This window comes from Haemaphysalis longicornis, unplaced genomic scaffold (assembly GCF_048455015.1).
Source record: "Haemaphysalis longicornis isolate Haplotype H1 unplaced genomic scaffold, Haemaphysalis longicornis Haplotype H1 scaffold_2, whole genome shotgun sequence".
In the NCBI taxonomy this organism is placed as follows: Eukaryota; Metazoa; Arthropoda; class Arachnida; order Ixodida; family Ixodidae; genus Haemaphysalis; species Haemaphysalis longicornis.
The window spans coordinates 273976712-274003004 of NW_027526295.1; the positions used below are offsets into that span (position 1 = coordinate 273976712).

The 26293-nt window shown below is 46.6% G+C and overlaps 2 long non-coding RNA genes across 2 annotated transcripts in view; both read right to left on the reverse strand.

Moving 5' to 3' along the window:
- LOC144170734 (uncharacterized) overlaps positions 1 to 26154 on the reverse strand; it is a 41192-nt gene extending 15038 nt beyond the window's left edge. Inside the window, exons 1-2 of the long non-coding RNA XR_013322671.1 lie at positions 25946 to 26154; positions 24739 to 24833 (exon numbers count right to left, since the gene is read on the reverse strand). This is a non-coding gene — a long non-coding RNA (uncharacterized LOC144170734). The remainder of the gene's footprint in view (positions 1 to 24738; positions 24834 to 25945) is intronic.
- LOC144167795 (uncharacterized) lies at positions 4206 to 6006 on the reverse strand. The gene is made up of 3 exons (XR_013322118.1): positions 5718 to 6006; positions 5164 to 5250; positions 4206 to 4510 (listed from the first exon to the last, which is right to left on the reverse strand). It is a non-coding gene; the product is annotated as an uncharacterized LOC144167795 (long non-coding RNA).
- Positions 26155 to 26293: the final 139 nt, after the last annotated feature.

Genomic DNA, 26293 nt, shown 5'->3' on the forward strand with positions numbered 1-26293 from the left:
TTGTGTAAGGATTGACTATCCATATTTTTATGATACCAAGGCGTTGGACTGGGCTAGCTGGTACATGTTTGAATGGATGAAAAACCATAGGAAAACCCAGGACACAGAAGAGAACTACGGGACAAACTTGTGCCGTCATTCTGTTTTAACTGTTTCCTGTGTTTACCACTGGTTTTTTATGCATTCAAACATTTTTTATGAGTTTGTTGAACAGTGATTAGTTTAGGTGTGTTCAAACAATTGTTGGCTGCGAAAGCTCCCTGTAGCATTTGTATAAGTGCTCTCTGCTTTTTTTTTTTTTTGAGCCAATACCCCACCACCAGTCTTCATGAGGTGGTCTTTTGTAGAAATAAGTTGAAATAAATATTTGTTTGCATTGCTTTACATGTTTTGAAAGAATTTCTTGTTCATTCTTGTTTCATTCAACCCCGTTTCAGAATCCTGCTTAAGGCATTTCCTCTGTTATTTTTTTTTCAGAACCAGGAAGGGTGCTCATCCTCGGTTCTTGCTGAAGCAGCAGTATCCATACTTCACACGTGAGCTCTGAACACACAGTAATTATGGTATGAAACATTCTACCAGTATAAGCCTGCTTTGTAGACGTCATTGTAGATGTCAAAGCTCTTGACAGTGTAGTCCAATGTCTGGTGTAACGGGCAATGTCTACAACTTGTAAAAATTAATTTTGTGGCTATAATGTTTGTGATTATTTTAAAATGCACGTCAACTACTATTTAGAATCGCTGTCTAAATTGGCAGCCATTTTCCTGGTGGATACAGAAAGTGAAAAAGCGCATGTGTAGAGATTTCAGTGCACCTTAAATGTCCCAAATTTGCTAAAGCTAATCCAAAGCCCTCCTTGTGGTGCACTTCATATCCCATGTACAGTTTTGCGTAAAAACAGCTAAAAATTTATGATCAATTTAAACTTATTTTAATGTTTTTAAATGCAAATATTCTCAGTTTAAGCTGCCATATTTAGAGTAAAATATTTTGTAACAATTATATAGCTACCAAAGGTTTACAGAAAAGCTTTTTGCTTTTGGTTGTGCACCTTCTTATCAAAAGAAAAATGTTGCTAAGAAAGGCAGAAGAAACCCAACTATGGAAATTAGCAAACCCTAAAGCTGCGGATAGAATGAATGTTTTGTAGAGAATCTTTTGCTGATTTCAGTTCTAGTCAACTCTAAAAAAGTCTATGGACGTAGAATGCTTACCGTGAGGCACCTCGTAATACTAGCCAAAACTAATGGGCCCTGGCTGTTGGCTTTTCATTTGCAACAGTGACAAATGACCCCACATCCACCGGCAGGGACATAATGCAAGGCACCATGTACAAGCTAGCCTCATGATAAAATAATGTTTTCTGAACAATGGCATTACATTTCAACCATGGGCTTCACCAGGGAACTTGTATGCATTGTTCTGTGATGTTTGCAGTTCTTGTTATTGCTATGTGGGGTCATTTAGTCTAAAGGTATGTTTATAAAACTCCAAATACTACCAAACCTTGCAAGTGCTGTACCATATGAATATTTTTCCGTAAAGCAAAAATAATAATGCAAACGAAAATAAATGGCTTGGGTACCCAACTTTTATAAGTAGATTATGAGCCGCAGTACGGAGGGAACTATATTATGAGCCGCATTACGGAGGAAACTATACATTTTGCATTTGGTCTTCCTTGATATTGAACCTTCCTGCTCAGCTCAAGAATAAGGCACTAAACATTGCAGGTAGCTACCTTGATTGGAAGTTTGATGCAATACTAAGAAGCCAAGGGTTTTAAGGTTCAAGGAAGTTTTGTGTGGTTGAAGTGTTGCACACCTAATTGCTTTCACTGCACAGCATGGTTAGGCTCTGCAGTGAATCTCGAAGGATGTGTACTGCAGTTCGGCAAAGTGAACATATAATTGGTTTTTTACGAAGTTTTGGGTAATCAACTACCTCTAAAGTTATAACTGTACTGAGATGTGGCTCCTGACTTTTTAAATTGATGTTTTAACAATCGGTGACACAAGTTCAAGGAAATTATCAGCTGATGTTGAGCTTCAATGGAATGTCTCACAGAACCGAGCTTGGAAAGCACGAATGTTTCATACCATAATCGTGTGTGATATTGTGCAATATGTGGTCTCACACCTGCTGCACCTGTGAACCGAGGATGACGCACCCGTTTTGTACCCCTTTAGGTGGGTGCTTTTGCAGAAGATGCTCCTACAGATTGGGGTGCTAAGTAGCACCCTAGGATACTTTTAGGCGGACAAGGGTGTTTATAAGGCACCTGTCTTCTGGGGTGCTTCACAGAGGGTGCTCCTGCGGCGACAAAATCCAAGCACCCTAAAGGGCGTAAAATATTCAGTTTTTAGGGTGCTCCTGCGGCGACAAGCTGAAGCACCCTTTTGGGCGTAAAAATTTTTAGTGTGTTGGCGCTTGTACAGACCGAATGTACCAGACTAAGATCGCGTCACACCCATTTACACTCTCGTAAACACACCACATTTGCGAACAGAGTGACTGCTCCACATAAATGTGTATTTCCAACGCCTACAAACGGTAAATCTCAGTCGTGAACGGGCACCAAAAGCAACGGTGACAGTAGGGAGCGGGCCGGCGACTCCCGCGGCTGCTTTCGAAACGGGCCGCTAGGGGGATTTCAGTGGCGCCCCTACAGGCCGCGCTCGAGGCGTATAACTGACGTACGTTCGTGATCACAAACGCTTTGCATTACAGTGCAGCCGTTGCCTAGAGAGGGGAGTAAGGGGACGCCTCCCCAAAACCACACTCTAAGCTGGGTAACCCTTAATAGAGGTATACATTTTCGAATTTTTGTAACCTATAATTTATAAGGTACAAATGTAACCTATATCTTTGTAACCTTTATATACGTATACACGTAAGGGTTACGCAGTTATCGGTTACTTTGCAGCTTTCAGCATGTATACCTTTATATAAGTTACATCTACCGCCGTCCAAGGCCACAAAAATTGGAAGGTGTGATGTTGCGCGCGAGGCGCGCTTTCGCCGGCGCCGCTGTGGCGACACCCCCAAGGCACCTTTCCCGCGTGGTAAACAAACATTGCGTTAGTGGAAGATATGTGCGACCATGCTGTCCACTGCGCCGTCTAAACTTTTGCGTCGGGTGTCTTTTCTTCGTCCCTTGAATAAACTGCCGGCCACACGGCTGGGGCTAAAAGAGAAGTTACTTTTATAATTCCTAAAACAGCAGTGCCAAAAAGCTTGAAAATGTTGTCTTAATATATATGCATTGCAATACTTGTTCGATAATCGTTACCCAGGTTGTCACCCAAAAATCTTCGTGAGTATTGGCAACGCTTAAGTCTTATAAACAGGCATAACTAAATTTGATGTTTGCATCAGCTTTGTACCATTTAAGAAACCACTATCAATTTCAAACATGCATGATAGGTCTTTTGGTAAATTGAGCTTTAGTTAGACAACATTAGGCTTTAGTGAAACCAAGCCTGAGTGGAAACATGCACTTGATAGCATACTTCAAAAGGACGCCAAAGTTATGATAACATAGCCTTAAGCCAAAAATTCTTGTCTGACAACCTAGGCCATGATTATCAAAAGAGAATTGCAGTACATGCACACATATTTGCGCATTTAACAGGAGCACATTTCCAGAAGTTTGGCATCAGTAGTTTTGAATATTCACATTTATTATTATGAAACACCTGTGGGCTATTTATTAAAAAGCAAAGCTGCGAACCACCCCAACGTTATTATCGTTCCTTAATGAGTATTAGACGAGTGCGGATTCCTGTGGGAATTGGTGTTTCCTATGTTGCTTTAGACTTCCAGGTAAAATTCGGTTTATTCATATATCCTTATTAAACCTATTTAATAAATGTTGCGTGAACAGCTTCACAAACATGGCCAAATATACAAATTCTTTACCTCAATATTTGCACGGATGCATGCAAAGCATTTCAAATTGTTTGGATACTGCCATTGAACAATTTCAGACGAATTCGAGTTTGAGCTACATTTATAAAATATTTCTCAGAGGTGGACTTTCCCAGTACAGTGTTCTTGTCATGGTTCCAAACAGAAAAAACGCAGAATGTGGGAAAGTAGAAAGAACATTTATTACAAATTCACTTTTTCATACAAAGCAGTGTTTATGGCTATGTTCCCTACATTCTCTGTTTCGCTCAGTCTAATATTATAGGTTCCTCTTTACAGTTCCAACTGAGTTTTGATTCCCACGCCAAGTTATCGTTTTTTATGCAGCACTAACAAGTTCCTAGGCCGATTGCAATCTGTCTTTTGGACAAACTTTAAATGGGATCTATAATTTCCTGCATGAAAAAAGGCGCTTGGAAAAACTCAGAGATAAGCCTCGCAATTAACGTAGTACACAAGCAGACACAACATCAGGGCACGCTGAAGATTTCCCGCGGTCATCTTGTTCCCTGCTGCCGCAGATGGAGGTATATATGTGAGGGGCCGTCACTTGGATTTCCCTACCTTGAAGAGCCATCTACAGAAAATTTCAGAAAAAGAACAAAATCCAGTGCAACCATAAGCCCCTCACACCAAACCACAGGCATGTGAAGTACGAAAAATATATTGCACAGAAATGAAGACGGAGACCAGAGAATGAAATGAAAGGCCACACCAGAGGAGTGATTTACGGCCTTTCTTAATAATTTGACATCATTTCAGTAATCGTTACACAGAGTAATTTGGCCGCATTGTGCAGAACAACGCGAAGCCACTATAGTCATACTGTCCAACCTTCCCGAATTTTAATCGTGCCGTGTTCCAGTATATCTCGCGAAATGTTTCTGCATGCTCACCCAGAACAGGCAGAAACTTTGGGTTTCGAGATAAACTGACATACATTTGCAAAAGAGAAAACAAAAACATTTCCGCGCCTTCATGTGGAATCAGTGATACACGCAACACAGCGAACGTCGCACTAAACCCAGGAAACGTGCTTTCACGATGCTGACGCCACCTGCGTCACATTTTTAGCTGTACTTAAACATCCTCCTCCCCCCCCCCCCTGCACTGGCAGTTTCATTTTGAACAAGGATCCCACGTGGAAGCCGAAACGTTTTTCATTTAAGTAAAGTGTTCTTATCGGTGGTTTCTTCCTCGGCTATCAGTAAAAAGGAATCCCCAACTTACGTTTTTTCTTCGTCCAGATGTGTTGTGGGAGAGGATACATATAGAACTTGCACCGATCTTCAAGTGGAATTCCAAGGAGGTCTGTACCTGTAATGACTCGAAGGGTTATTTGGGTTAAAATGTAATAGGCTTTAGAGCTGGGCAGTTGGTATACATTCATAATGAAAGAACACCTCAAACTTGACAAGACGAAGAAAAGAACACAGCACAAGCACTCACTAACAACTGGAGATTTCTTACAGAGCTATTTTAGAAAGAGTTCTTGTTGGCTCTGCAAAACCACACATCTTATAGAATAGCTAGAGTTCCTGAAACACTACAAAGCTCCATGCTGAGGAAATCGTTATGTGAATTCATAACGTTCATGTAGTAGCGAACTGATAGAAAGAGTCACTAAATATGAGGCAAAATAAGATACGAAATATAACATCATAACACTTGAAGAAAGGCCTCGCATTTTTACAAGTGAATCATTCTTTTGTCTGTGCAGGCCTGGGTGCCATCTTTACAAAGAATATTGGAATGAATGTGTTTTAGTTATTGCATTTTCATACCGTTGTTTCCGCTGAAATCAGACTTCATTTCAACTTGTGTCATGCGCAGGGGAGTCCTGGTTGTCAGCTCAAAGAAAACTGCCTGCAAGAAAAAACAGTAGTACCGATAAGTCATAGCATAGGTAGCCAGATGCAACCACACTTTTTGAACAGCCAGGATCCGATGAGGGTGCAGAACCCATTTTTACACCTGCACCTGTCTCTGTGTAATTCGTCACAATTTCTGTATCATCAAAAAACAACAATCAAGCAGCCTGCATGCTGGCTCATACATACCACCATTTTGTAAAGTCGCTTTACTGCACTACACTAGGACCACGCGAGACAATCATTTGCCCTGCAATACCACGCGAATAAATAAACGACTGATTTGTGCGAATGAGAATAATAAACCACTTAACATGGTGGAAATGGCCCGCTGTCTCAAAATGACTAACACCAAATTTACCCACTCAAGGAAAAGAATGAAAAAAATGAAGTGTGTTGTACATACGAAAACTTTTTATTGGGCCGTAAGGCAAACTTTCACAAAAAGAGGCTTGTGCTGGACAAAAGTGAGTTTAGAAATTTCGGGCAGCATTTAGTGGACTACTTTTCTGCAGCACACACCTTGTGTTTATCCGGATATATTACTACAAGACCAATAAAATGGACACCATTTCGAATATATGCAGCGAGAAAAATGAACATTTCCCGACGACTGAAACAAAATGATAATACCCAGAGAATAGCGCCATAATATAAGACTTTAATGGGAAAAAATTCAATTATTCAAACAGGGCTACCTAACAATTACATGGGCCAATAACTGGTCAAGTGCGCCCGATGCAGCGAACAGCGTAAACAAAACGCTCAACACATGACGAAGGCGCGCAAACAGAGCAGAAAGCAGGTCACGGGCGCCGTTATTTGCGCTTTCGCGATCGTCCCCTCTAGTCTGACGCAACGAACGCAAGCCCGTGATTTCATTCAATTCCCGTCGCGGACAACAGAAAACGTCCAGCGAAGCAACCAGTCAGGTAACGAAAATCCCTCTCGAGTGCTGCGATTTTAAATTGAAAAGCCCCCAGCGAAAAGATACATCCAACGAAAATACGGAAACCGTTACGGGAATATACTCACCGAGTTCGCTTTCACTGGCGCCGGGGCATTGGTCCAACACGCGAACTTGCTGCTGGTCGTAGAAGAACGGGCCGTGAAGCACTGCCAGTCACAAATGGGCTCGCCGCAGCCTCCGCGACTCACGCCGACAAATAAGTCTTGTAACAGCAATCCTCGCTTAATCGTAGGGGTATCACAGCGGTTAAAAGGCTCGAGTGGCGCGAAAACGCGGCCACCGGGCCTGCCGGCGCCGCCATTTCTCTATATCCCGTCATGCAACGGAGAAATCAACGGCCGCCGGGAGAGAAGGTGCGGCGAGCATCTCTTAGAGGTTACAGGGCGTTTTATAGGTTACAACGTAGAGGTTACATGTCAGATTTTGTTGATGTAACCTATAAATCATTAATGTAACCTATAAACCGCTTTCAACTTCACGCTTGTAACCCTTAGAATGGACTGGGATAAAGAAAACATCAAAATGGATTCATTGTAACCTTTATTTTATAGGTTAAATCCGTTTAGAAGTTACATTATGGGTTACCAGGATTAGAGTGCAGGCACAGGTGCCCTTTACAAGTAAGAATCACCCCTCATCACGTCTGAAAACTCATCTTCCCAAAAAGCGTAGGCCGCGTATTGGTGTGACACTTAGGTTCACTCGCCAATTTTGGCCAACAATAAACGGACACCATTTTTATGAGAACTCTTCCTCACTAAAGAAGAAGACCTCTGCTTCCAGGTTTTCTGTTATCATTGTGTGCATATGAATCAGTATGTTCAACTGGTTGCGCCGGGAGCGTGCTTATTTGACGGCGGTGTACCTGTTTATCCATAGCGCGAAAAGACCAACCGTTATAAGTATTCCCAACGGGCTTCTCGGGCGCATCGTTACCTCCAGGAATTACCGAACACGGAACTGTATGTGTGTCCTACCAACTATGCTCCACACTCTTAGCCAAAATGGGAGAAAATGAGACGAACTGCAGCATTTACGCCTCACGAAGGAGATTTAGTCCCCTAAAGACCAAACGCGCCAAGATTAGGGCCGTGCGCAAAATGAAGGGACCAAACGTTGGACCCCCGACGCGAATGGGACCAACGGAAAGACTAACAGCACCCTTTGCTCCCGCAACGTTGCTGTTGCTCCCCCTGGCCCCCGGGGGGCCCTCCGACTTGTTTCTACTTGTTCGGCGGCCAGCGGGGACGGACGTGCGAAAGGTGAGCTGCGGCGGCTTTTCCCCATTCGCCCTTTTTTAAGGAATGCACTTTATAAGCGACCCCAAACATCCACCGCCGGCGTCGGCGGCGTCGGCGTCCGCAGTGCTCCTCTATAAAGAAACAGCATCCGGCGCCAGGTTTCGATCCGCGGACTTTGCGGCCGCAGCGCGACGCTCTACCGACCAAGCCACGGACGCGACGTGATATCAGCGTTAGTGACGCGCCTTATATCTTTAACGCATTCAAACTACGTCGTCAGCGGCGTGCGTTGGCGACTCAGCGGCGTTATAGCGGCTTCATAACTGCGTGGTGTACACGTGATACTACAAACCCGATGGAAGAGATGGAAGAGAAGGCGGCGAGGCGGTGGGCTGCGGGGGCCGAGCGCAAGCGCCGCAAGCGGGCCGACAACCGTGCATTCGCCCTTTCACATTCTCCCCCTCGGGGAAATGCGGGGGAATTTTTTGAAGTTCGTGAGCTTGCATGTTAGCGTCAGAGTGTCAGTTATTTTTTTAAAACCAATGCCAGTCGATTTGCTTGGCGTTACTGCTGACGAAGACCTAATTTTTATTTGTTTCGGTCAATATTTACCTAACTTTTTACTTAACCCTAAAATAGTAAAAACGCATTTTTTTCTTCAAACGAGCGGCCCAACCGCATAAATAACCACCCCAGAAGAAGCAGCATACAAAAAGGAACCTAACCGCTAACTTTTTTTCTTTTGAAATTGCAGTTTTAATAAATTTGCAGCCAGAAATGTCAAAACGTGGTTAACACGTGGTCGAGACTCTTGAAGGGCTCTAACTTTTTAGGCGAACATACGAACACTAAAATAACAATATGGCGCTGTTAGGATACAAGAATTACTCTCAGAAATATTAAATTATAAATGAGAACGTGATATTTTAAGCATAAAAATTACAAAACGTCTGGCAAAACGCCGGATCTGCAAGGGACGCGATACACTCTGAGGCTCAGTAGGGCAAAAATAGTTGCACCCTCGTAACCGCAACTATGTCCAGAATAAAACTAGACAATAACGGTTAAAATCTGGTGTAAATTAGCTGAATACGGCATTTTTCTCCATATTTTGCGGAACCCAAACTTGTAATCAGCCGGACCACAGCAGAACGTCAATATGAAGTTTTCCTCGAAGGCGCGGTCTGACCGCCGTAATAAAAGCCCTCTAACAGAACCGTAGTGTCTTTCTGTACCTCACGGCGTTTTTTTTTTTTTTTTTTCCCAGAATAGTGTTTTCTGATGGCCCCTTTTACAGTACCGGCCCTTCTTGTGGCCGCCACGGTGAACCTAAACTTGCAGTAAGGCGCCCTCCCCCCCGCCCCGCCCCCCCCTTCCCCTTCCCCAAGAAAAAAAAAAGAATTGTTTGGCTTTCGGGGAACTAGTGCAGGAAAAATTCTCGTCCTGCAGTCCTTCCCGCACCCACCCGTCACCCGCACCTTTCACATGAATCTCACAGTAGCAGGTGCACGCTCGCGTGACTAATCTACAGTGACCGAAAGCTTCCTTCACTTGCTTTTTTTTTTTTTTCATTTATGTTGCTCCCTCACTGGCAGCCAAGCGCTCGCAGCGTGGTCAGCCGCAAACATTTTTACCCCTTTCCTTTGAAAGCCTTTTTTGTGTGCACATCCGAACTCATTGTGAACTGTCCGCAGAGAGGAAATAAAAACGTGCAGCCACAGCCACTCCCCATGCAGCAAGCTGAGGGGACGCCCTTTTGTTTGTTTCGCCTGAGGCTATTAGTTAAACATTGCTAAATTTGGTAAATATTGAGAAAATTTGGCTCTTATTACATTTTTGAAATAAAAACGCATTGTTCGACACCACAGCCAGAAATCAATAATGACCTTGTTCTACAAACCCGCATTATAAGCGCAGAAAAGCAGGTTTTCTTCCAATAATTGCATTCTTTTGTTTTTTTTTATTTTTGATTGCAGTCAAACCATTTTGATTTAGAGCTGGTGCTGACAGGAAGCGTCTCTTTCCTTACATGCCTCGTGAAAGGGAGGGAAGATGCCCTTGTTTCGTGCTACGTAAGCCTCTGAGCATGATAGCGAACCTGCATGCGAATAATGAGCAATCTTTATATTTTCTGTTGCCCTGATTCAGTGGTTAAACGCGTTGAGTTAGGGAGCATGAGTCCCCAGGTTCTATTGCTGGTTTGAGCGGCGTCTTTTCTTCTGGAGTCGGAAAAACAACACTGTCTGAGTTCCGCATGTTAACGACCGTGGCCATGGTCTTAATTAAATTAATCCGTAGCCTTGCACTCGGTGCACTTCACGGGCCACGTTTGGCTGCACTACATAAAGCGTTGATTTCGCTTCTGTCTTTTTGCTTTTTGGGGTATTTTTACGGATGCTTGTTAGGGCTGCTGGAAACTGCGTTTGTCTCAGTTTTGCGTCCTACCACGAATGTTATCCTACCACGAATAACACTTGTTTTGTTGCCCTATTTCTTTCCTGCAGGAGAGTGACGACATTCGCCCATTGCCGACAGCTTCACGGAGGATGGTTGTCTCCTCTCAACGGACACGTACCTCGTGCAAGTGGAGCGCGCTTGCGCCAAGGACAGCAGCCATGAACACCCGGAATAGCCCAATACTGGGCGCATCGCCTTGACAAGGTGTGCCAAACACGCCTTCGAAATAGAGACTCCAGCATTAGGACTAGAGTACGGTTTACTTGTGTTGTGTATGTTACTTACACGGTGTTGCAATAATAGCTTGAAAGTGACATTTTCTTTGTCGTGAATATTTCAAGTGGCCAAGAAATACTGTTTCTGGTCTCTTGTGTTTACTCGTGCCTTCTGAATTGCCGGTCTAATGGAACGACAGTCACTCATGAAGTATTTGCACGAGCCAGAACTACGTCTTTTAGTATGCACGGTTAATCCAGAGGGGAGCACTTGCAGGGATGAACATTTAGTCTTGAAAGCATCAATTGGTCTAGGGGGAGTAATGGGAAAGATTAACGATTGGTACTCAGAAGACCAACGGTTGGTCTCCAGTCAACTAACAGAGGAGACTAACAGTTGATCTGCAAGCGACCAACAGTTAGTCTTTATGGCGGACCAACAGTTGAACCATCAAGGGACTAAGTGTAAAGGGACTAACAGTTGGTACCCTTGCCGTTAGTCCCAAAAAGGACTAATTCTAGTGGCAACGCATTTAGTCCTCAAAAGGACTAACGCCGATGCCCCGTTAGTCCTTTTTGGCTAAGAGTGCAGAACGTTTTAGCCACTGTGGGGTGGATTACGGCGTGTTCATTTGATTCTCTCTGCTTGCAATGTACGCACTTATCTGTTAATGTTGTGCCCCATTTCCTCGAAACATCGTAGTCAGCAAGACGGACCATCCAAGCTTCCATTTTACGGCTTGTGCTTCGCCCGGTACCGTTGCGTTGATGAAGGTGCGGCAGGGGAAGATCTTTTGTTTAGTGCCTAGGTTCTCCGAGTATACCCCGTCGAGTTTTTGTGCGAGCTCTACATTGCTCGTGTCACTTCTCCTATTGTAAGTTGTTTGCCGTTAACCTCCTGTATGCTGCAATATTCTCGACATAAAAGGTGGGTTCGTGAGTTGCTTTGGGTCCACTCGGAGCCTGCTCTAGAAATATCCGGACCTATGCCTCCAATCTGTACACGCTCAGTTGTCTAGCTGGATGTCCTCTCGGTAGTCCAAGGTCCCTGAGAACACACCTCAATGCGCAAGTCACAGAGTAGTTAGCTACTGAAGGAATGTTCCACCTTCCAAGCTTTCTGGGCAAGCCCAGTTTCTCAGTTTTTGCCAGGGCTGTCTTGTCGAACAAAACAAGCGAAGTATCTGGGATGTCATCTTTACCGCTATGCGGCGGCCAGGAAGAGCGACCATTCCTGCAATATACCATATTTTCTCTGTAAACACTTTTGGTGCCAGGTACCGCTTGACTGCAAAGGGAAGTTGTACGCTGAAGCTTCTTCAACATTTTTTAATTGTTTGAGTGCTTTATGGCAAGTTCTAAGCGATACTTTGTTTGAGGTGTAGGTAATGCCAAGAATTTCTACGTGGGTGGCTACTGGAATAAAATATATATTTTGCCTTCTTGATGGGCTTAGGCTTCGTACAGTTCGTACTTCGTACTTTTCGTACAGTTCATTTTGGTGCCGGCAAGCTCTGAATACTGTTCAAAGCATTTGGATACATGCACTAGGCTGTCTTCGCCCCTTAGGTGCAATGTGACATCGTCTGAGGATGCCGTTACTTTGCCTGTTTGGCTTCCTCGTTGCTGGAGGCCTAAGATGTTCGTGTTTACTTCAACGTTTTTCAAAAACAACACTATTGCTAAGAAAAAAGTTGTGGGAAAGCAGACGCCGCTGGCGGACGCCTCTTGTTACATTTAAGCTGGTTACTACCTGTTTATTCATGACTAGATCGCTCTGCATGTCTTCGCGCAGACTTGTCAAGACATTGATAAACTGTTGCGTGTATCCAAAGGCTGTTAACGCTGCAACTATGTAGTTCTGCTCTACTCTATCCATTTCCTGTGCTTTATCTAAGGAAATGATCCAGCACTTAATCTGTCAGCTTTTTGTGTATTCTATTACGTCGCGGTTTAAAATGTTCACGGTTTGGCAGTCCCTGTCTCTTACAAAGCAGGCTCGCCGTGATGTTATTACTTCAGATAGCGTGAGTTGTATGCGCGTTGTCAGTACTGACTGCCCTTAGCAGAATAATGGGGCGCCCAGTCATGGGCTTATTCCATTCCCCGGCAATTTTCAGTATTGAGATGATTCTACCTTGTTTAAATGAGGGACGGACTGTGTCAGTTGCGAGTATATTGTTTAAGAACACGCACAAAAAAGGTCACAGAAGGTCTCCCGAGTGTAGCATAGAACTCAACGGGCAGTCCACCTATTCATGCTGCTTTACCTCAGTGAAGTTTCTTCACTGACTCTGTTACCTCTTCTAGTGTAATTGGTGCTACTAGGTGCAAAAAGTCTTCGTCTGGCAGTTGTGGCAGACTTGCAAGGACAGGTCTTGAAGCAATGCTGTTAGTGTCTTTGGTTTTCTCATAGGAGGTCATTTAGTGAAAGTAAGAGATGAATTTATCGATGCATCTTGGTGTGAAGTTTGCTTGGTTGGACCTGTTCGCTTCCATGTTTAGCTGACTGTTGCGTTCCTACCTCAGGGTTTGTGGATGGGTGCTGGGAGATTTTCAGGCCCTGGGCGTGTTTGCAGGGGTGGGGAAGAGCCTACTTAACCTTTCATTCCTTTGGTTTAAGTCTTTGTGGTACGTTTTCATTAACAAGGTTTCAGGGTTAACTCGTTCTACCATCCGTATGCGTTTTAAGATGTTGGTTAGCATGTCCGATCGTCTATGCCGACGTTTCTTGATTTCATCAATGCACATAGTTTTCCATTCAGTTTTTAGGGAGTACCAATTACTGGCTTGCTACCCCTCTAGCAAGGCTGCTATTCTGCTTCGTAAACTAACTTTTCATGTTCTGTCGTGCAATATGCGTGTCTCTAACTGCCAAGTGATATTATCTTTTGGGTTCCCTTTGCTGATTATTTTGAATCCTACCAACATATGTTTCGTTACTTGTGTGGGCGGCAATGACGCAGTGCCCACTACCCCAAATTCGGTGACAGTGTCTGCCAAAGCAGAGCTTATGTATAGCCGGGAAATCCCGCTCTGTGCACGCCCCCCCCCCCCTGCCACGTGCGCTGGACTGATAATCCGTGAATGAGTACATGGGCGTCAATTCAGTTAGAGTGGAGGATTAGCTTATTTAGTTCGCCCCCTCGGTAATCCGCACGTTCCGAGGGTTCTGTTCTGTCGACCTGACTGTTCAAGACACAGATAATGTCGCCTAGTCATATGGTGTATCGGTTGTACAGAAAAGGGTGTTCTGTGTCTTTGAAGAAATTTTTTTCGGGTGAGGGGTGTGGGGCAATGTAACGGTTGATTAAACAGAATCGATCACCGCTCGAGTTGAAAGCCAGGACTACTGTTCTGCCTTTTGTGTCAAAGGTGAAACAGCTGTGTGCCAGCAGGGATAGGTTAAAGACTATTACGACAACTCCACAGGAGTGTTGCGCCGGGAATGAAAAAATACTCTTTCGTCCAAAGTGCGCCTCAAATTTCTGGACGTACTGATGGGGTTTGATGTTTGTTTCCTGTATCTAAAGTATGTCGAATCTGTCCAGAAGTACGTCTATAACTTGTTGTTTGGTAAGCGATCTGAAGCCGCGTGCACTCTATGTCCAGGTGTTCAACATTGTTTTATAAATGAGTTAATGGGGTCCTTCACAAATTCACACATTGGCAGCGGAACCGGTGGCACTTGAATGCTGCAAACAGAACTGTAGACGAATCTGCAAACATGTAGACTTCGTCTACATGTGCCTTATGCGCCAGTGCACTTCCCTGGAAGGGCTTTTTATCGCGTCTAGCTGATAATTTCCGGCGCGCGCTCCAATCAGGAGAGAGAGAGAGAGAGAACAGACTTTATTGTCATCCCTTTTAAGACGAATGTACCGTGCGGAAAAGTCCGGTATCTTCGTCCTATTAGACGGCGGTCAGGAACCCGTGGTCCCTGGCGGCGTCCTCTGCCAGTTGGATGACAGCAGCTTGTATCCCGGGAAGAGAGCTGAGCAGTGCGGCCTCCCACTGCTCACTACTTCTTATATGTATTACTTGTTCAAAGGCCCGTGGTTTATTGGGACATTGCCAGACCATATGTTGTAGTGTGGCTGCTGCAATGTTGCACCACTTGCATCTGTCCGTGTACCTATCCGGATAGCTGCGGTGACACAGGGCGGGGTGAGGGAACGTATTTGATTGTAACCTGCGCCAAGCAACTGTCTGCCATTTGTTCAGAGCAGTGTGGGCAGCCGGAAATTTCAGTCGGCTCAGCCTATAGTGTTGAGTAATCTCTCGGTAAGTTTCCAGTCTCTCCCTCCCCCCCGTCACAGACGCCACGTTGTCGGATTCGAAGTCAGCCTGGTTCGTGTATCCTCGGGCTGCTTCATGTGCCATCTCGTTCCCCGGAAGAGACGAGTGAGCTGGCGTCCATACCAGGCGGATGTGCCTTAAAACTGGGGTCGCGCTGTTCGTAAGAATTTAGGCGGCTGTGGTGGAGATCCTACCGCGCGCATAGTTGCGCAGGGCGGCCTTCGAGTCCGAGATGATGATAGTAGCCTGCGTGCCCGTAATTGCAAGAGCTATGGCCACCTCTTCACCCGTTTCTGGGTTGGACGTAGGGATTGAACAAGATGAGGTTGCATTTCCCTGCTGATCTACCACCACGGCCACTACCGCACGTTGGACAGGGTAGCTCGCCGTGTCGACATAGCATACCGCTGGGTTGGCACTGTACTGCTTGTGGAGCGCCTTCGCACGGGCAAGCCGTCGGTCTTGATGGTACTCCAGATGCATATTTCTAGGCAGTGGGGCCACACTTATTTTGTCTCGTAGGTCCGCTTCAATGACGCCTTTGGTTCCATTCTGGTCCGCGAAAGGTATATGCAGCGACTCCAGAATGGCCCGCCCAGTTGGGGTCCCCGCCAGCCTGTTGTATTGGGCAATGCGTTGTGCTTCTATAAGTTCATCCAACGTGTTGTGAATGCCCATCTCCAGTAATTTTTCTGTGGAGGCAGCCATTGGAATGCCTACAGCCGCCTTGGTGGCTTTGCGAATTATTCGATCTATTTTCGCTTTTTCTGCTTTCTTGAGTTTCAGGTACGGAGTAACGTAAGTTATTTTGCTGATGATAAAGGCTTGAACTAACCGAAGGAGATTATGTTCCTTGAGGCCATGGTGTTTATTGGCTATCCGGGCGATGAGTCTGCCAATTTGTACGGCTGCATTGTGCAGGGCCTGTATGGTAACCGTGTTGGTTCCTTTCTCATGTATTCTAAGCCCTAGAATTCGTATGCATTCAGTTCTGGGTACTGGGCTGCCCTGCAGCAGGATTTCTATGTTGGGGTCATGTCTTTGTCTCCGGCCGGGCCTAGCTGGGTTGTAGAAGAGGACTTCCGATTTTTGTGGTGAACATTCGAGGCCTCTTTGGGTTACGTATTCTTGAACCGTGTCAGCGGCTGCTTGCAGGCGTTCTTGTATGTCCCCATCGCTTCCTCCTACGGTCCAAATCGTGATGTCATCAGCATAAATGCTGTGACTTACATCCGGAATTTGTCGTAGTAAAACGGGTAGCTTAATCATTGCCACATTGAAAAGAAAGGGCGATAAGACCGAGCCCTGTGGTGTTCCGCGGCTGCCCAAGCGTATGGGGTCCGACTGGAGGCCTGGTACGGTTAGTTGTGCGGTTCGTTGCGCTAAGAAATCCGCGATATAGTTATAGGCCTTCTTGCCCACGTGGAGGTCGCTCAGGTTGTGCAGAATAGCGCTATGTTGCACGGAGTCAAAAGCTTTGGTCAGATCTAAGGCCAAGATTGCTCGAGTGTCTAGTGGGGATACAGCGGAGTTATCGATGATTTGATGATGTAACTGGAGCATGACGTCTTGCGTTGATAGTGATGGCCGGAAGCCCACCATGGTATGGGGGAAGAGTTGGTGTTCTTCCATGTACCGATGCAGGCGGTTCAACACTACGTGTTCGAGCAGTTTTCCCAAACACGAGGTCAAAGAAATGGGCCTAAGGTTCTCAAGCTTCAGTTGCTTTCCGGGTTTGGGAATAAACGTAATGAGGGCGCTTTTCCACGGAGGAGGAAGACGGCCGTTGTCCCATACTTTGTTCATGTAAGCTGTGAGGTCTTCTATGGATGAGTCGTCCAGATTGGTAAGTACCTTGTTAGTGATGCCATCAGGCCCTGGCGCAGAGCGAGTGTTCAGTTTAGTAATGGCTTCACAGATTTCAGCTTTGGTAATAGGCCTGTCCATTTCGGGATTGGGGTTACCAGCATATGGGTTTGCTGACTCCTGAGGGGCTTCTTGTATGTAAAGCTCCTGCAGTTTCTTCAGTAAAGTAGATCCCTGTCCTTGATGTGCATGTAGGATGGTCAGAAGGTTGCTACGCTGGGTTACCCGCCTTCCGTCCGGGTTCAGAAGGCTGCGGATGGTGTGCCATGTTTTAGGCATATTCATTTGTACGTCCATTCTTTCGCACAGTGCATTCCAGTGTTGGTTAGTAAGATATGCCGCGTGCTTCTCGATCTCCTTGTTTAGGCGCGCTATCCGACTGCGTAAGGACCGGTTGTGCCGCTGCCCATGCAGCCGTTTCTGAAGGCTGCTCTTCGCTTCCCACATGTGAAGGAGGCGAGAGTCGACCTTGTCTAGGTTCGCTTCCTCTGGTACGATTCGAGTAGCCATCGTGGCGTGTTCCTGTAAGCATTCGACCCATTTTTCCAGATCTTCAATGCCGGAGTTTTCTACTTTTGAAATCTCGGCCCTCCGTATCTTACGGAAAACATCCCAGTCGATAATTTTTTGTTCCCGGCCGCTGTACTTTGGCGGCCCCGCAATGAGTGCGGTTTCCACTATATAGTGGTCACTGCCTAAGTCTTCAAGGGTATTTGTCCACCACGCATCTGAGACATTTTTCACGATGGTAAGGTCAGGGGTGGTGTCGCGTTGGACACTGTTACCTCTTCTCGTGGGATGGGCAGGGTCCGTCAGAATTGTCAGGTTGAGTTGCTGTATGGTTTCCCATAATGTCTGGCCCTTTTTTGTGGGCCTTGCATATCCCCAGGCGGGATGTGGCGCATTGAAATCCCCCACGATGGCTAATGGATGACCATGGGATGCGTGGAGGGCTTGTTGGAGGAGCTGTGTAAGGTTACGGGAATGTCGGGGCGCACTGTATACATTCAGTATGTATAGCCACGCGAAAATTGAACTAGCACGTTTCCGGTCACGGTTAGCCGCTCGGTCCTGCGCGTGTTAGGTATGCGCGCCCGACTCACCGGTTGCACAAGCAGCTTCGTGATGAGCGGCCGCGCGGGGAAAGGGCGTGGGAGCTTCCCATTCGCGTGAGGATATTACTTGCAGAAAAATTGCTGTGGGTAAGCTTTGGTTAACTCTAGTTGGTAGCTAAAGTTTCAGGGCCCTGACTAGCCTCATTGTCGAGGTGGGCTCGAGTTGTGATTTCGCAATGATATACAGACATTAAACACATCTGTTGGGCAACTTGGTGCATTATGATTGAAAAAAAAAAGAGCGTGGCTTAGACAACGACAGTAAAGAAGGACGACGGGACAAGCGCTCGTCCCGTCGTCCTTCTTTACTGTCGTCTGAGTCGCGCTCTATTTTTTTAATATACAGACAACTTTGCAATGAATAGACCGCTCATTGATGATGTTTTGTTCGCCTTACGGCGTTTTTTAAACCTCGCCGCTGTACGAGTGACCACAACTGGACGTTCCTCTTCCTCCATCGCACAAGGCTCTGCCCCTCACGTGGCCTCCTGGACTTCCTTTGTGGCGAGCGCTTATCTCTGCTGCCGCGGCCCCCTCATTTCATCCGCCAGGTGGCGACATGGGTCCCGCGTACACCTCTGTTGACTCTTCGGCTATCTCTCGCCGGAAGGGTTGCAAGCTGGGCTAGTTGGAGAGACTTATTATTGAATGAAACCAAATCGAAACCAGCACAAAGACAAGGGAAGTCGAACACAAGTTGTATCAACGCGCGTTTGAGGGAGCCTAAATTGTCATTAAAGGACCCCTATCCTCCCATCTCTCTTCACATTGTGCCAAGTGCCACGGATGCTAACCTAATTCTAGTTGGCTTATCACAGTGGCTTTTGTTCACTCGGTTTGCTCATGAGCAGTGTTTTGTATTGTTTCTTGTTAAGTGTTTATATTCATCCTTCTTGATATTGAACTTCTGTTTTTAGACCAGCGGATGTCCTTGCGTTCCAGTTCCTTTGCCTTTAAGTTCGCGATGATTTCATCTAAGAATAAGCCTATATTTTTCCTCCTGCTTATCTCTTCCCGCCATCGGGCCGCTGCTCCATGCCGGGCACTTGCGGAAGGTGGTCTGGTTTGACCTCTTGCTCTCAAGATCAAAACTGTTCAGCCCGAGGAGAGAGCCCGAGGTAGCGTAGTGTAGCTTTCGCTACAAAATATGCGCGCCAATCTACCCTGTGAAGGTGGCTGGAAAGCGAAGAAGTACACGACACCCACGACGATTACCCATGCGACGTCACTTGAATTCTAACACGTGGCTCTAAAAAGAGTGAAACCACAGACAACTTCACTTAAAGGAGCCATGAACAGAAAACACAAGTTTGGTTCATTCGAAAGTTTCCCTCGTTAGAACCATACCGACACAAACGCAAACTTCGCAAACTTTAACGCTAACTTCGCTCAAATAAGCTATATAATTAGAAACAAAGGGAATGACCATGCGACTCCCCAGCTCATTTCCCGCCACACAACCTATCATGTCTCTCTAGAATGCTCTGCGATTGGCGGAGGCCGGCAAAAACAAACTCAAGTTAGGCAGGGCTTACCAGTTTGCATAGTGAGCTATATGCCCGTTAAACATACTGCACATTCCTTTTATGATACTAAGAACGGTGGAGTAAACTGGTGAAGCCCCGAACGAACACGCAAACATGTACGCAAATGCGTACGAAACTACCGCCGGCCGAGCTGCACATGTCGCCGTCGCGCAGACGAATTTTCGGGTTCGAGGCTCTTCGGGGCCGAAGAACCGTACCAGCACGTACAGCCGCGACCTTGCTTGGTATCTTAATTCCTTGAAAGGAGGTTGGCGTCATATCGCAAACCAGCAAAGGTAAAAATAGAAACAAGGGCAGTAAGGAATAGCAAGCAGCGACGAGATAGTGCCACTCGTCGCAGAAGTTACAGGATGGTGTTGGCTTGCTGCTGTCGTTACGAGCTCGTTTTCTGTGTGCAACCATTGAAAACTTCAGTTTGTTCGATTAATTTACAATAAAATTTCGTTCCTGCGTCCTGAAATACCCATGTAGTACGGGAAAATCGTAGAGGGATTGCGACAACCCCGCCGGTGAAGAGATCTTCTTTCAAGCGCTGCCCCACGACGAACCTCGGCGAAGCAAGTGGCTACGTTTTGTGAACTTTGCAAACGGAGGAGAAAGGGAGCTAAAGGAGCTAAAGTAAGTACGAGTGTGCTCGCTTCATTTCCGGCGGAGTGATTACGGCAGGGACCCCTACGTTAGCTCACTCCTGGGACATGCCGCCGCTCGTCGCCGACTTCGTCAAATCGCCGTCAAAGCGCTCTGAGCTCGGAAAAAAAAATACCGTACACACAACGCATTGACACTCGTATCTTTCTGGTCGGAGCAGAGAGCTCACGCAAACGGCTTTTCATACACGACACCGGCCAACTGGCATAAGCGATACTGCTACTGAAATGGAACCGTTATTAACCGCAATAAAAATACGGCACATACGTACTAGTCTGTATTCGTCCGTCGTGACGGGGCTGACGAGGCAGCGGTGCCGATGGCTGGGCGTTCGTCTGTTGTGGGTATCGCGGAATGGTCGCTTTCCGGTCCGTCTGGTATCTCACAACTCCTGCCGCTTGTGCACTGAGAAGCATTGAGCGTTCAAGGGGTGGGAGGTTGTTAAATGCAAGCCCGAGCTCCTCGGTGAGAGCTTTGTTGTCCGGATCAGGCGATTCCATGACTACGGCTGCGGGTGTGCTAGGTTTTACTAGTATTTTTAAATTGGCCGCCGTCTCTCTTTTGGCACACGTTCCGGTTCCTGTTTGATTCCCGCGTGTGGGTGCTGTATGAGTCGACATACTACGTACCTGTTTCATCATGTACCGGCTTATATGACGCCATTGTTCACGTCACGAAATGTACAATTTCACGGGAGATATACAAAATTGGCTTAAATTGCCTTATTTCTCAGTAAAGAAAGCGTCGTTTGCTTGCGGGAAGCACTTCGGGTATTATGGAACACCTAATCTTTCGAATAAAAGAAACTTTTATTTTGTTTTCATGGCTCCTTTAACAACACCCTTGATAACTTCGAGGAGATATTCTTTGCTAAGGTTAAATCAATCTATATTTCATGAACGGTGGCTGGTTGAGTTGTATTGGTAAGGGAGCTGAAACCCGGTCTTAGACCATCTCACTTCTCCGTCTCTGCCGCCGCCAACGGAGCTAACGAGATCGGCGGCAGAGACAGATAAGTGGGATGTCCTGCGCTGTTGTGAACTTCCTTTAATTTCGATAACACGCTCAAGGCACGAACACTCTGCTACCCATATCATAGGAGGAGCGCACAGCGGCGCGAGAGGTCCGTGACGCCATCACGTGGCATTCAGCGAGAACGCAAGGGGTAAATCCGCAGATGTGCTCGGTGAGTGCACCGTCTGTCTCCACCGTCCCCGCGGTGGCTTGTAGCTTATCGTTAAGGCAAAGGGTTCTCGCTCTGTTTCTCTAGTAATTCCAGGCTCGATTCCTGGCGGTGCCACTAACTTCTTCTTTTTGTCCTCCGGGAATTCCTGTTGACACCAACGGTCACGATAGAACCCTTGAGGGGTAGAGGTATTAAAGCTTCGCTTTAAAACACTTCCCTATAGGACACATAAAGAGAATTTATTGAAAAACTAGTTACAACTAGGACCCGGTGTAGTTATCTACTACACGGGTCGAAACGGCACAGGTTTTGCGCAATGTGCCAAAGAGTAAAGGAAGCGAACATCACACAGGTTCACAAAATAACTAGTACACCACACCGAAGGTTCTTTACAATAATATCCGCGGCACGAGGCTCAGACACCATAGTTCACGCGTGAGAGTCAACATAAAAAAAAATCCCCCCACATCCCCGAAGGGGATCGTGCGGAAATGCGAATGCATTGGGTGCACCGATGAGTGCGGTGCGAGTAATTATTATTAATGGCGTACTTAATGAAGAATCGCTATCAAGGCGCCAGGCGCGCGCTCCACTGCATTATATAGATTCCGAGCGCAGCGAGCGGATAGAGGGTACGCGGAGAGGAGAGAGAGCCCGCCGAGCTCCGCGATGCGAGCGCCCTCACACGCCCGAGCGCGCTCCTTCTCTCCCCTTGCCCTCCGCTACTCCCGCCCGAGCTACCACCTGCTCCGGTTGCTAGGCGCGCCACAGCTGTTGCTAGGGGCGAGGAGGAGCGCGGAGAGATAACACCTGCGGGCGCACGCCGACGGAGCACGACAACCCCCGACTAAGAAATGCATTCGCATTTAAAAGCAGAGGAGGAGAAAGAGGAACTTGCACGCGCTTTGAACGAGGAGGAAGTAGAGAAGAAGAAGAAGAAGAAGGCGAGCTTGCTCGCGGCATCTCGTGTTCTCTCGCGCAAGGTACACCACAGCTGTTGCTAGGCGCACGCCGACGGAGCACGACAACCCCCGACTAAGAAATGCATTCGCATTTAAAACCACAACAGTTCGCACACATCAGTTCTATGTCCGTACAGAGGTGCATGCTCAGCTGCCTAAACTGCGCCTTGGCCTCAAACATACAACTCGCTTCAGCACGCAAGTTTCACCTTATTAATAAGGCACGATGCACCATTGCACGGTGTTATTGGCAACCTTAATAAAGAGAGTAGACCAACGCATGAGGAAAGCACGGTGATCAACAACGCCCCGGAATCAGGTAAGCATGCCTTTTCTTTCTTCGACCGACCACCCCACCCGATAAGGCCTAGCTTCGACAGCCGGTGGGTATTTGAGTGTAACACAAATTATAACCCGTCCACAAGCAGCTTCTGGTTGTGTTTAACGATTGCTGAAGCGGGCAGGGGGCGTTTCACAAATTTTTAAATCATGCTAGCTTATTTTGAACCGGTTTTGTTCATTATCTTTAAGTGCACCTTACGTAGTAGCGCGAAGCTCTGGAAAACGAGTGTCCCGGTGTTTTATTAGTACAGTGACTACTCGGGATGACAAAGACGACGCAGGAGACGCCGACATCCCGAGACCCGAAGGAACGTCGCTAGTAAAACGAAGCGCTGCCGCCGAAATCAAGAAAAAAATTCCCCCGCACCTCCCCGAAGGGAATCATGCAGAAATGCGAATGCATTGGGTGCACTGATGAGTGTGTTGCGAGTAATGGCGTAATTAATGACGAGAGTGTGAACGTAATCATTTATTCATCAGCACCTGTTTGTGTTATCGTTGTACCTGACGGCCACAATCACTGCCTTGTGATCGCTAAATGCACGGTCAAAGGGTCTTTGAGAAGCATACGCGCGTCACAGTTTCGCGTAAAGACCAGATCAATGCAACTCCCGTGAATGGTAGTGGGGAACGTGTCGAAGCCGGCAGAGAGACAATGCATAGAGTGCCTGGTCTGCATGTACTTGATCAGCCACTCGCCACACTTTTTGCGCACGTCAACGTTGAAGTCGCCAACCAAGACTATGGGGTCAGAGGGTTCGGAGCGCACGCGCACACTTTCCATAGCCGCGTCCAGCTGCGCGGCAACGGCGTCTCGAGCGAGGTTGGGCGCGAGGTACACGGTCACCACAAAGACTCCATCTCCGGTGTAGGCAAGGGTGTACAAGTCCTTGTACGGAGACGTGTCTCGAACGGGAGACGTGGCAACGGCGTGCGATATCGACTTCACCGACTTCCATCGCTATCAAGGCACCAGTCGGCAAGCAGTAATGGGAAGGTGCGCCGGACGAGGAGGGTACCGGTAGCCGAAACTCACGCTCATCGAAGGAACGCGCCCGTTGACCAGAGACTCGCGGCACGAGGCACACACCAGGTACGACCTGAACGGCGCCAGATGAGGGTTGTCGTCACAGACCGCGATGTTGGCGTCACCGTTCTCATCGCCTCCTCTTCCAAACTCGTTCCAAAGAACCCGAAGCGCGTTCAAACGACTAGACTCCTTCTTGATGTTCCCGAACGCGTAACGCGTTCGGCATTACGCGCTCTTCGCTTCGCAGACTTGTCTTCTTCTTCTTCTCCAACCGATGATGATGACGTGGAAGCAACTGCAGTGACGTCACCGCCAGGGAGAGGCGTAATGCTCACGTTGCATTGTGTGAACCCCCGACTAAGAAATGCATTCGCATCGACGACGACGACGACGACGACGACGACGAAGGCAGAACTACGAGGCGCGGGCTCACGTGCGCTCGCGCTGGAGGAATGCAAGCGCACGCCGGCCAACGGAGCAAGACAACCCCCGGCTAATAAATGCATTCGCATTTAAAAGCTGACATGCAGTGATTGATTATAGAAGGTCCCCTATTTTCACTCAGCCATTTCTACAGAGGGTGCTGCCACGGTAGGTGTCGCTGTGTGTTTCTAAAATGGCAGAATATTAGTTCATTTAGACGCCTTGATCTCCGCTGAGGTAGCTTGTGTTCACAGCGCATTTCGCGTAGCAGGTTTTATCTGCTGCCATGGGCGAGCCCCGCCCGCTTAGGTATTCGTTGCACGGAAATGCCTTAATGTGGAGTCGTGCGCGGAGAAGCCCGGGAATGTTGACTTGACGACGGTAGCATTACAATTCAAGGTTTTACTGGTGGCCGCCTGTCTGCTAGGTCCTACACTGTATCAGAAAAGCCTCTCCGCACCTTTGATTGCATTACGCAAGCGATGATTCATTGTCATGTTAAATAGGACAAGCAACCACACAGCTAAAAAGAAGCCTTGATCTGGCAGACTTTAGCTCCCCTTGATTTCTCAGCTCTTTTCCAGTGCCGAAACCAATCAGCCCTCTGAATGTCCTGTGCAGTGGGAAACTTACCGACACAGACTGTGCGGAGTCTTGCTGAACAGTTCATCTCGCAGCGGGTGTATTGTTTATCATATCCAAGAAGTGCAGCACATTGTCCGCCGTCACTAAAAGAAAGGAGTTATTTCGACCATTAACATTGGACGCACAACCATGATTTTGGAGCAGTTGGGCCTAACATATGTGCACTCACTTAGCATCGGCGTAAAGACGATAGTGGTGATGTACCACCTTTATTAATAAAAAAGATGACCTCTCGACCGTTAGGAGAATGAGTGAGCGGTGGGTTGCGTAAGGAAGATTTTTTTTTATCAATCAGCTGTTGTGTATAAGCAAAATCAGGAAATAAAAGATGGCTAGCATCTGCTGCAAAGTTACGGCTGTCATAATTTGTTCGTGAGACAACGCAGAATGAATTTACGTAATACAATTGTAATAGGTACTGTAATTGTCCCCATTGACGTCTGGATTGTCATTAGAGTGGCTTCCACAGGGCTAGCGGCATTCTTAAATGGAAATGAAAGCAGGTGCATTGCGCAATTAATTTATTACCGTGACGTCCAAACGCACTAGGTATATCAGCATTTGCTTCCGCACATTTATATGCCTTTTAATGAGAGAAAATTTACCATTAGTGTAGCTACTTTTCAGCGGTTCTCTTCCCTCCTCTAGCAACGTTGACTCTGATGCGAAAGTGACATTTTGTATCAGAGAGCAGGAATTATCTGTAAACTGTGCCACAATCGAATTGTTTGCGAGTGAGATCAAATAAAAACAAATTGACATCAGTGTACACCAATACCTAATTTTTTGAGGCTGCGAAAGCTCGAGGTGTTATTTATTTGTCTTCTTCAGGGCTTGTTAAATAACGCAAAGCTATATATCGACTACTGTTTAACTTCGATATAAAAAACAACCCATAACTAACTGCATAATGCAAGTAAATATAAGGGTTTCGTAAATTTGATTCGCGGTAGTATGAAAAACCTAGTGAGTACGTGCAAAAGTTTGAGAACAAAATGAGTTGCTTTTAGGTGTTCTGATGTCTCCAATTTTAATGTTCAGTTTTAATGTTCAAGCATATGTTGAGAACCATAAAAATAATTTATTATTGTAGTCTACGGCATTCCCGAACACTTTTTTTCCCGAACACTTTTTTTACGGCATTCCCGAACACGGCCCCGCATCACATACTCAATGGGAAAATCCTATTTTGCACCTCTTAGGAGTGTTGACCCAATATGAATACACTTGGTTTGGATAACTATTGGCTTTGTAGTCCTCTAGAAGTGTTTCGTATTCGAACATTTCAAGCGCCACAGGCAGGACAGTCATTCCATATTGATGGCAAGCTGCGACGCCGTGCGCGTGGGTTAGATACATGGGTGCCAAGCACGTCGGACGCCGGCTTGCATTGGTTTGGTTCAAGTTGCCTGCAACGAAGCAAATAATCATAGTAACAACACACCCACTGGAAAAAGTTGGCAGTAAGATAAAAAGTCCGAGAATGTCATAAAATAATGAATTGGGGTACTTTCCACAGTACAGGTTTTCGTTTTCTGGTGGC